Source organism: Lontra canadensis, unplaced genomic scaffold, assembly GCF_010015895.1.
Source record: "Lontra canadensis isolate GAN:19392208 unplaced genomic scaffold, GSC_riverotter_1.0 scaffold9, whole genome shotgun sequence".
NCBI lineage: Eukaryota > Metazoa > Chordata > Mammalia > Carnivora > Mustelidae > Lontra > Lontra canadensis.
In genome coordinates, this window is record NW_022631003.1 from 17320181 (window position 1) to 17331385 (window position 11205).

The following is an 11205-nucleotide window of genomic DNA, read 5'->3' on the forward strand; positions in this document are numbered from 1 at the left end:
TACAGAGCGAAAGTCTTCTGTTTTTATTGAATGTGTATGGTTTTTCTGATTTCAATTTCATTAATTTTTAATCTTGCATTTATTATGTGCTTCCTTCTACTAGTCCTTAGTAGACTAGTTTACTAGTCTACCAGTCTTTCTATTTAGTCCTGCTAGGGGTTTATTTTGTTCTTCTTTTTCAATTTCTTGTTGTAGAATCTTAGATCATTAATATCAGACTTTCTCTCTTTTATAATAAAAGCAGGTTATTTGTATTTCCCTGATGCCAAGTGATGTGGAGCACTTTCTCATGTGTCTGTGGCCATCTGGATGTCTTCTTTGCAGAAATGTCTGTTCATGTCTTCTGCCCATTTCTTGATTGGATTATTTTTTCTTTGGGTGTTGAGTTTGATAAGTTCTTTATAGATTTTGGATACTCGCCCTTTAGCTGATATGTCATTTGCAAATATCTTCTCCCATTCTGTCAGTTTTCTTTTGGTTTGTTGACTGTTTCCTTTGCTGTGCAAAAGCTTTTTATCTTGATGAAGGTGGCTGGAAGGGTGGGGAGTGGGAGGGATGAGGTGGCTGGCTGATGGACATTGGGAAAGGCATGTGCTATGGTGAGGAAATGGAGTGTGGGGGGTAGGAAAAGAATAAATGAAACAAGATGGGATTGGGAGGGAGACAAACCATAAGAGACTCTTAATCTCGCAGAACAAACTGAGGGTTGCTGGGGGGAGGGGGTTGGGAGAGGGTGGTGGGGTTGTGGACACTGGGGGGTGTGTGTGTTGTGGTGAGTGCTATGAAGTGTGTAAACCTGGTGATTCACAGACCTGTACCCCTGGGGCTAAAAATACATTATATGTTTATAAAAAAATTTAAAAAATTTAAAAAAAAAGTGGCACAATAAAAAAAAAAAAGCGGTTAGCACTATAAATTCCCCTCTCACCACGGCCTTCGTTTAATCATCCCACAGATACTGATAGATTGTATTTACTCAGTCCAATATCTTTGTCAATTTTCCTTGAGACTTCCTATTTTATCCGTGGATGATTTGGAAATATGTTGTTTCATTCACAAGTATATGGAGACGTTCTTATTGTCTTTGTTTTCAATATCTAGTTTGATTCCATTGAGGTCAGAGCAAATTCTCTGTATTGTTTTCATACTTCCCAATTTACTAAAGTTTGTTTAATTGTCCAGGATACAGTCTACCTTCATATATGTTTATCAGGTTTTTGAAAAGAATGTTCTCCTCTTGTTAGGTTGAGTGTTATATAAGTGTCTATAAGATCTTGTTGGTTGATGGTGCTGTTGCATCTTTCTATAATATTATTTAATTTATGTTTATTCTACCAATTGTTGAAAGAGAAGTGTTAACATCTTCTACTATGATTGCAGACATGCTTTCATCTCTTTTCTTTCTGTAAGTTTTTGCTTCCCATATTTGACAGATTGTTTTTAAGATTGCTCTGTATTTTTGGTAATGGTTTGGTAATGGTTTTTTAAAAACTTAAAAGTCATTTTACTTGTTATTAAATATTAAATAGCCACTCCTACTCTTTTTTTTTCAAGTTTTATTTATTTATTTGAGAGAGGGAGAGCACAAGCAGAAGAAAGGTAGAAGGAGAGGCAGAGAATTCCATGCAGACTCCACTCTGAGTGGGAAGCCTGACTCAGGGCTTGATCTCACAACCCATGAGATTGTGACCTGAACCAAAATCAAGAGCTGGCTGCTTAACCAACTGAGTCACTCAGGTGCCCCTCTTGTCCTCCTTTGATTAAGGTGCCTATAATAGGTCTCTTTCTACACTTTTTCTTTCAACCTATGTACATTATAATTAAAATTAATTTATTTTTACAGCATATTTGTGTCATATTATTTAATCCACTCTGTCAATCTCTATTTTTTAAGTGTTGTATTTAAACCATTTATATTCAGCATAATTATTGATATGTTAGGGCTTAAATTTGCCACTTGTATTTTTTGATATGTGTCTGTTCTATGTTTCTCTGTTTTCTTTTTCCTATCTTCTTGTGGACTACTCGAACATTCTTTTTAGAATTTCCTTTTGAAATTATTATTTTGAATGGATGTCTCTTATTGCTTTTTTAGTGATTGTTCTAGGTATTGTATTTTATATATAAAAATTATCACAGTCTACTGGCATTGACATACCAACTTGAGTCAGGTGTAGAAAACTTACATCTCTTTATTACTCTTTGTCCTCTCCTAATTAAATATAATTTACAAATATTTTCTGTAGATACATTTAGTACCACATCAATCATGAAAAGACTTGGAAAACACAAAATGAGAAGTCAAGTCTATCATATTTACCCATATTTTTGCTCTTACTGTGTTCTTTCTTCTGGCTTTGTGTTCAAATGTTCCTTCTTGAAATGTTACCTTTCTATTTAGAGAACTTTCTTTAACTATCGTTCCTTCAACTATTATTTATTCAACTACTCCACCTATTTAGGATAGGTCTGTTGGTGACAAATTCAAAGTTCACTTTCAAGAGAGAATGTCCAGATTTCCCTTTCTCTCCTGAAGGATATTTTCATTAGGTATAGGATTCTGAATTTTCAGTCCTTTATTTCAGCACTTGGAAAATGCAATGGTACTCCCATATCCTGTCATTCAGTTTTTCTTCTTTATACGTAAACTTTTTGTCTCATTACTTTCAAAATTTTGGTTTTGTCTTACTTTTCAGAAGTTTGATTATGATGTGTCTTGCCATGAATTTCTTTATATTTGCCCTTTTTCAAGGTTTGCCCACCTTCTTGAATATGAAATCTTCTATCTTCTGCCAGATTTGACATTCAACCTTTAATTTTTAGAGTACTTTTTTAGCTCTACCTTTTCTCTTCTCTTTCTGGAACTCCAATGTTATGGATGCTACATCCTTTATAATGGTCCTACAGATCTCTGAGGCTTTGTTTGTTTGTTTTTTCCCCCTCATCTATTTTCTCTCCATTGTTCAGTTTATTTTCTATTTTACTATCTTTAAGTTCACCAACTTTTTGACTCTGTCCCTTGCATTCTGCTGTTGATCCTATTTATTCATTTAAATGAAAAAATTTGGGGGGGTTATTTTCATATTAGGTTCTAAAATTTCCATTTGGGTCTTCTTTATATCTTGTACTTATTTGCTGAGACATTCCATTTATTCATTTGTTTTGAATGTGTCCATAATCACTTGTTGAAGACTTTGTATGGTGGTTATCTTAAAATTTTTGTCAGATAATTCTAATATCTAACAACTCTAAGATTATTTCCTCTTATCATAGTGATTTTATTTTTGTATTTTCTCATGCAAAAATCAATACACAAAAATCTATTGCATTTCTTTACACTAAAAAATGAATTGTTGGAAAAATATTAAGAAAACAATCCTATGTACAATTGTATCATAAAAAATAAAATACTTAAGAGTAGATTTAAACAAGGAGGTGAAAAACCTGTATATTGAAAACTACAAGAAAAATTTATATATTGAAAACTATAAGGCATTAATGAAAGAAATTGAAGAAGTCGTGAATAAATAGGAAAAATATTTTGTACTCATGAATTGGAAGAATTTGTATCATTAGAATGTCCTCACTGCCTAAAGCAGTCTATAGATTCAATGCAATTCCTACCAAAGTTCCAGATGTTTTTCACAGAAATAGAACAAACTATCCTAAAATTTGTGTGGAACCACAAAAGACCTTGAGTAGTCAAAGCAATCTTTAGAGAGAACAGACAAGTTTTTGGCCACTTCATTTAAGTTGTTGAATTTGTTGGTTTATTATGTAATTATATGCTTTTATTATTCTTTTAACGTCAACATTCTAAATATTCAACCTGTTACTTCTTAGACACTGAGATTCCTCTTTAGGATGGTTTTATGTCTGTCTATTCACTCTTCATCTTCAATATCTCTGAACTTGCATTCCAGTAAGAACAAGGGCGACTTTAGTTGCAAGAAACAACAGCAAAAAAACATGTGTCAGTTGACTAAAACAATTAGGAATCAATGTCTCCTGAAAAAAGAAAGTCAAAGGAAAAGTATCTGTATTAATCATTTGGATGCACATAACAGGTAATTTGACTCAAGATGGCTTAACATTATCTGGGTAGTTTCAGAGAGAGCAATTTCAATAGTTCAAGGATCAAGAGCTGTCCATCTTTTTATCTTGTTATTTTTATTTATTAATTGGAATTATTGTCACCAATAATTCAAAAAAGGCTCACAAAAGGCTGTATCTGTTCCAAGAATCACATACAGACAAGGGCAACCAGTGAAGAAGAGGAATATATACATTCTCTAATAGCTGATCTTTTGCTTATGCTGCTTGGAAAAAGTGAAAGTGGTCTGTCAGTGAGAGTTCACTAGACTTTATAAGCATTTCTATTTTCCCTGGTCTCCTCAAATTCTCACAGCATTCAGGTTATCGTTATTACCATATCCTTTGAAATAACCTTCTTTTCCAAGTCTTCCTAATTCTTACTCTTCTTCCTGCCTGGAGATAACTCACATTCTAGTTATCAGCGTATTTCTTCTTGGGCTTTTTACACAGGTACCAGAACCTTTAGTAATTTCAAAGTTCTAGACCAGATGCAACATATTTCTGAGAAAGTTTATTTTAGATAATCTGCCCAATTCCTCTTTATCAGGGTTTGTCAAATCTACAATAATTAAATTCCAGTTATTCTAGTTGTCCATCAATTATATTAAACTTAAAGTGGAAATAAGTGTAACTATCATATGAGGCAGTTGCAAAAGTTCAATGTAAATCACATAAGAGTGCATGGCCGAAAGTTGGTGTTCAAAAAATGTTAGCTTTTATCCCTCACTAGTCTTTCATACCCGAACTGCTGGCAAAGAATGCATATCACCATGATTATTGAACCAACTGGGACTCATCTTCTGAGTTAAATGAGTGTATTTATTGTCCCTTGGAACACCATAGCCACATGGAAGAGATTGAGTGCCTGAATAGACTCTCAATTTGTATTAGAAAAGAAGAAGGTAGAAATTGCCTACTGGGTAGAAAATCATAACAACTTGCAACAATTATTGAAAAGATTTGCTAAAAAGAAATCTTTGTTACTGATCTTCATATTCAAGCTCTGGAACTTTATGTCCCTAGCTTACATTTATCTTAGTCTCCTAACAGGAAATTTAAAACCACATCGGGTAACTTGAAAAAAAAAAAAAGTTTAAAGTGCTATTGTCCAACACCGTAGAGTTTTTCTCAAATAGAATTTAAAGAAGTGGGTGGGGAGTAGCAAGATCAGATAAAAAGGAAACAAAATAGATCTGGCTCACTTCAGTAGTAAAAGCTTGAGATGGAGAAGCTTAACACATCTTGTGAGGCAAGTGGTAAAATCCTGGGCTGGAAATCATAAATGGATGCAATTTGAAGATTGACTGCTAGTAATGTATAAATGTAGGGAAGTCACTCTATTCCACTGAGTTGCACTCGTTCATTTATTCATTTATTTATTTAACAAATATTTAACAGACTGCTGCTTTGTGCTAAACACCGAAATAGGTACTGGAGACACAGAACTGACAATTCAACCATGATATCTCTGCTTTTAAGGAGTGTGCAGTCTGGCAAGTAGGACAGACAATAAGGAATTCAGTCTTCTTTCTTTTCTCTTGGTCATTCTAGCTGAAGTTTTAACATTTTGCTGATTTAAAAAAAATCAAATCTTGTGGTATCATTGATTTTCTATATTGCTTCTATATTCTGTATTTGCTCTCAAATTTTATTTTTCCTTTGTAACTTCTTACTTCTGGTTTAGGTTGCTCTCCTATTTCTAGTTAAGGTAGAAAGCTAGGTTAGTGATTTGGGTCTCCTTTTTAAAAATATAGGTGTTTATGGCAATACATTTTACTCTAAGAACTGCTTTCTATGCATCCTCTAAGGTTTTTTTTGTTTGTTTGTTTTTTGGTATGTTATATGTTTATTTTTGTAAATATTACAGTATTTTCTAATTCTCCATGTGATTTCTTCTTTAACCCATTGTTATTTAGGAGTGTGTTGTTTAGTTTATACTTAATCATGAATTTTCTATATTTCCTTGTTATTATTTGTTAATTTCATCCCATTGTGGTAAGAGAACATACCTCATATGATTCTAGTCATTTTAAATTGGATTAAGACTTGTTTAAATGTGTTTCGACCTAACATATGGTCAATAGGGAGAGCATCCACTTGAAAGAATTCTTATTGCTAAGTGAAGTGTTCTATGGATGTTTATCAAGCCTTGTTGACGTAGAGTGTTGCTTAAATCTTCCATTGTTTGATTGCTTTTCTGTTTAGTTTTATTTATTACAGAAATTGAGGCACTGAAGTCTCCAATCATTGTTAGCAGATTGATATTTTTACTGAAATATAATTGACATACAATATTATGTTAATTTCAGGTGTATAACATCATTCCATACTTGTATATACTGCAAAATGGTCACCACTATAAATCTAGTTAACCTCCATCACCACACAGTTAAAATTTTGTTTTCTCATGATGAGAAATTTTAAGATCCACTATCTTAGAAACTTTCAAATATACAACACAGTATTATTAATTAACCTAGTTACATTTAATGTAATAATTGGTTCATTAGGGTTTAAGTGTGCCATTTTGCTATTTGTTTTCTATAGGTCTCATGTCTTATTGCACCTCTACTGTTCCATTACTGTCTTCTTTTGTGTCAAATAGTTATTTTCTAGTGTGCAATTTAATTATTTTGTTTCACATTACTATATATTTTTTTCAGTTATTTTCTTAGTGGTTGCCCTGGGGATTATGATTAACATCTTAATTTATAACAATCTAGTTCCAATTAATACAAACTTACTTTCAGTAGTATCAAAAAATTTTGCTCTTGTATGGCTCAGTCCCCTCTCCCTTTGTGCAATTGTTATCATACAAGTTACATCTGTATGCCTTAAACATCTGCACAAATTTATAAATTATACATTTTTACCAACTGACATTATGTTTTATGAAATTTTTTTATTAAATAAGATAGAAGAAAAAGAATTATAATAAAAACATATTTATGCTGCCTTTTATATTTACCCATATAGTTACCTTTACCAATGATCTTAATTTTTTCATGTAAATCCAAGTTATGATTTAGTGTTTTTCATTTCAATCTGAAGGACTCTCTTCATTCTTGTAGGGCAGGTCTGATTGAAAATCTAATTCTCTAAGTTTTTATTTATCGGGGAATGTCTTTCTCCCTTATATTTGGAAAGATAGTTTTTATGGATATAGAATTCTTGGTTGATATTTCTTTTATCACTTTGGATTTTAAATATTTTGTCTCTTTCATCACATACATGTTTTCTAATGAGAAACAAGCTAATCATTATTCTCACATGTTCTTTTAGTTCTTTAAGTTTGCTTGCACTAGTCCTTTAAAAATATTTAAAACAGCTGATTAAAATGTTTGCCTTTCCCTGCTTTTGCAGAGCCTTAAGTTCAGTCAGATGAGAATTTAGGGCCTTCTCAGGTCTTTCTTGGGTATCTACACAGCCCTACACATGGATATAGAATTCTGTATTTCTAGCAACATGTTATATCTTTTCAAAGCCCCTCCATCCCCCAAATTTCCCTCATAATTTTTTTGTCAATCTTCCTTTGCCCTGTTACTGCCACCTCAGGCAGCAACAAGGTTCAGCAATGGGGGCCAATGGTTTTTGACAAATGCCCTTGGAGAATATCTGTTTGCACTGAACAAGCTCTGTATGATGATTTCAGGTCAAATAAAAACATGACCTACAGACTGGAATTTTCAGAAAGATGCCAGATAGTTCACTGAATGACTACTCTGAGAGTTTTCTTTTGAAAACTTCCAAATTCTTTCTGCCCCCTCTGGTTTCTGTTAAGGTGCTGTTTTCCACAACTACTGCAGTTGTGAGACTGTTGGTTTTCAAAGATAACTGTGAAACTGAGAAGGGGATGGGAAAAGAGCAAATCAAAACACCACAAATAGCACTGTTCTTTATGAGATTCACCTATTTTCTTGAATAAATTCTTTTAGATTTTTGCAACTCTTTAGTTAATTTGCAACCTCTTGGGAAAGTTGGTATTGACAATTTTTGTTAATGTTCTTGTTGATTTTGTGAAGGGATAGCTTTATGTAGGTCTTAACTCTACCATCTCTGCTGATGTCTGGCCAGAGAATTAAACACGTAATTATGATGAAATATACTTAGCATTTTGATAGGAAAAAAAAAGATAGCTAAAGAGGTATATATTGGGGAATGTGCTTAGGATCAATGTAGCTTTATATAAAAATTAACATTTAATATGAGAAGTGAAAAATGAGCAGAAATTTTCCAGGTGAATAGGGCAAGGGAAAAGCCTTTTAGATAGGAGCAAATAGTACAAGCCTCAGAGGTGAGAGGAAGGATGGTCCAATAGAGAAACTGACAGAAATTCAGTAAAGTGGGACTCGAGAGAGAAGCAAGAAATAAAAAACCAAATAAATGCAGTTAAATAATCTAGAATTATTCCAACCACAGTGCAAAGTCTCTAAAGTGTTATAAATTGGGGACTGACTGAGATTAGATACTTATTTTTAGAAGTATCACTCAGGCTGAATAGTACAGGGCAGGTCTAATAACCATTAGGAGTGAGAGATGATTGTATTCAAGACTAGGTTGGGGGCAGTAGAGAAAAAAGAAAGTCATGGAATTAAAGACATGATTAGTAAAGATTCATCTGACTGATTGGATGAGGGCATTTAAGGAAAGGAGGTAATGAGAGAGAGTCAGAGTCAGAGGTGGTCCTTATATTTTGATTCACACAACATTGGGCAGTATTCCTTAAATAAGATGAAGAATAGGAGGTTCCTCAAAATGTTGAAAATAGAACTACCCTATGACCCAGCAATTGCACTGCTGGGTATTTACCCTAAAGATACAAACGTAGTGATCCGAAGGGGCACGTGCACCCGAATGTTTATAGCAGCAATGTCTACAATAGCCAAACTATGGAAAGAACCTAGATGTCCATCAACAGACGAATGGATAAAGAAGATGTGGTATATATATACAATGGAATACTATGCAGCCATCAAAAGAAATGAAATCTTGCCATTTGCGACAACATGGATGGAACTAGAGGGTATCATGCTTAGCGAAATAAGTCAATCGGAGAAAGACAACTATCATATGATCTCCCTGATATGAGGGAGAGGAGATGCGACATGGGGGGTTAATGTGGTAGGAGAAGAGTAAATGAAACAAGTTGGGATTGGGAGGGAGACAAACCATAAGTGACTCTTAATCTCACAAAACAAACTGAGGGTTGCTGGGCAGAGGGGGGTTGGGGGGGGTTATGGACATTGGGTAGGGTATGTGCTATGGTGAGTGCTGTGAAGTTTGTAAACGTGGAGATTCACAGACCTGTACCCCTGGGGGAAAAAATATATATATATATATATGTTTATAAAAAATAAAATTATAAAAAAAATATAAAAAAAAATAAAATAAAATAAAATAAAATAAAAAATATGAAAATGGAAAAAAAAAAAGATGAAGAATAAAGATTCAACTAGGTATTTTAAGAGCAAGTTGGATATATGGTTTTAGCCTGACACAGAGGAGTCTGATCAAGAAAAGAACCTGTCTTCCTTATCCTTTGGTTTATTTATTTCTTATTTTTTAAAAAGATTTTGTTAATTAATTAATTAATTAATTAGAGAAAGGCAGAAACAGAGAAAGAGAATTGGGGATGAGCAGAGGAAGAAGGACAAGCAGACTTCATGCTGAGTGCAGCCTGATGTGGGGCTCGATCCCAGGACCCTGAGATCATGACCTGAGCAAAAATCAAGAATTGGTCACTTAGCCAACTGAACCACCCAGGCATCCCTATCTTTTGGTTTAGAAAGTGTCTTTCCATCTGCAGTGGATGCAGTGATGTATCCCCACTCTGGACTAGGTACCCAATCCTTCAGCTGCCTGGGAGTTGGCATCTGAAGGTTTTAGTTGAAACTCTATGGCATGGCTTTTAGTCAAGGAGTACCACCTTCTCAATATCACACACTCTGTTGGGACTGACTGACTCAAATGACTGGTTCATGTTAGACTTTGGAAGCCTGGACTTCCTCCCTTGTATTGGAGCAAATATTAAGGGTCCACTCAACTCGAGTTCCCTATAGTGTCCGCTATAGCTTTTGTTGGGATGGAATCACTGTTCAAAGTTTTCCTTTGCCCAGACAGAAGTATCTCCCAGGTTTTGATTTTGAAATAGCTCCTTAATTAGCATTCTGCATGCAGACCCCCATCTGAGAGTGTTTCTTTTCTTTTTTTTTTTTTTAAGATTTTATTTATGTATTTGACAGAGAGAGACACAGCGAGAGAGGGAACACAAGCAGGGGGAGTAGGAGAGGGAGGAACAGGCTTCCTGCTGAGCAGGGAGCCCGATGTGGCGCTCGATCCCAGGACCCTGGGACCATAAACTGAGCCAAAATCAAAAACCTAATGACTGAGCCACCCAGGCACCCCTTAGAGTCTGTTTCTTGAGAAACCTGACCTACAATAAAATCTGAAGAAATATTGGTAATATATCCTACCAAAAAAAGTTGAGTTCCATCCTTGATCTATTTATTTTTTGAATGATACATGCAATCTTTGCTCCCTAGGAACAGTACTACAAAGGAATAAACAAATGTAGAATTTCTCTGCAGTCTATATCTTTTTTTTTTTTCCCAAGCTAGAGAGAGAGAGAGAGAGCCCAAGCAGGGGGAGTGGCAGGCAGAGGAGAAGCGCACTTCTGACTAAGCAAGGAGCCTGATGCAGGACTGGATCCCAGGACCCTGGGATCATGACGTGAGCCGAAGGCAGACACGCTTGAGCCACCCAGGTGTCCTGCAGCTTATATCTTGATGATAGGTGCTTTTCCAACTCCTCCTTGAATCTGACATTCTTGAGGAATGATGATAATGAATATTTTGACTCTTTAATAACACCTGGATTTGAATATTTTTCAGGAAACCTATCATATTTGTAGAAACCATAAAAATGATTGATACAAAAGAAAAACAAAAATGGTTCTATTTACTGAGATCAGAGTGTATAGATTCATATTTTATCTCACAACATCTTCGTTTGTCCATTTTAAAGTAATTACTTTAACCAGAGGAGTGGTATACTCTAGCTGACAGCCTCCTAAGACCATATGATGTAAGCAAATGATTTTTTCCAATGAAA